The sequence below is a fragment of the Schistocerca americana genome, chromosome 1, assembly GCF_021461395.2.
Source record: "Schistocerca americana isolate TAMUIC-IGC-003095 chromosome 1, iqSchAmer2.1, whole genome shotgun sequence".
NCBI classification, from domain to species: Eukaryota; Metazoa; Arthropoda; class Insecta; order Orthoptera; family Acrididae; genus Schistocerca; species Schistocerca americana.
In genome coordinates, this window is record NC_060119.1 from 1,096,665,658 (window position 1) to 1,096,666,695 (window position 1,038).

Consider the following 1,038-nt stretch of genomic DNA (forward strand, 5'->3'; position numbering starts at 1 on the left):
ACAGGACCGTAGGCGGCGAAACAAAGTTAACTGTACGCCGTACCTTCCGTAGTGACAATCACACAATCCAGTCACACCCACGACGTTGCAGATGAAAACGGTTGTGGATGGCAGGTCACGCTTTCCTGAAGATGACAGCATTTGGTGTCGAAACAGTAGCATATGTTAAAAAGAATAAACGACGTTTAACTCAAATACAGCCGCTCCTTTTGTTGTCATTATTGAACTACTTCAAAAATAATATCTGGTGGACTGAGGCTATTCGTTCGTAGCCCTACCGTAGCCTGAAGAGAGAGATTAGAAACTGATATGAACGGTGCATGTTTAGTCATGGGTTTCTTATACAGAGACGGTTGTCGCTGACACTACTGGCTTTCTGTTACGCCTATTCTTTTCGTCTTCATGTTAAAGTGACTTATAAAAGCTAGAAATAACCGGTTTTCGGTTTTTTTATTCCGAATAGTAGTAGACTGCAATGAAGATTGGCAACGGCCTTGCCGCAGTGGATACACCGGTTCCCGTGAGATCACCGAAATTAAGCGCTGTCGGGCGTGGCCGGCACTTGGATGGGTGACCATCGGGGCCGCCATGCGCTGTTGCCATTTTTCGGGGTGCACTCAGCCTCGTGATGCCAATTGAGGGGCTACTCGACCGAATAGTAGCGGCTTCGGTCAAGAATACCATCATAACGACCGGGAGAGCGGCGTGCTGACCCCACGCCCCTCCTATCCGCATACTCCACTGAGGATGACACGGCGGTCGGATGGTCCCGGAAGGCCACTCGTGGCCTGAAGACGGAATGAAGATTGGCAAATTCTAATGAAGGTGAAGGAGCAGGAGATCACAATAGATAAGGGACTGAGGATGCGGCAGAACTCGGTATCATTCTCCAAAGCAAAGATTGCGAAGTGCGTGGCGGCAGGTGGAGCAAAAAAACACAAGGTGATGGGTCCCCTTTGTAGTCACTTTTGGATGGAATCAATTTTTCACCCTGTAACTAGCACAAAATGAAAGGTTTAGTTATCATCATCAGTCAAA

The 1,038-nt window shown here is 48.0% G+C and overlaps 1 pseudogene; it reads left to right on the forward strand.

Moving 5' to 3' along the window:
- Positions 1–484: 484 nt before the first annotated feature.
- LOC124561723 lies at positions 485–602 on the forward strand (annotated as a pseudogene).
- Positions 603–1,038: the final 436 nt, after the last annotated feature.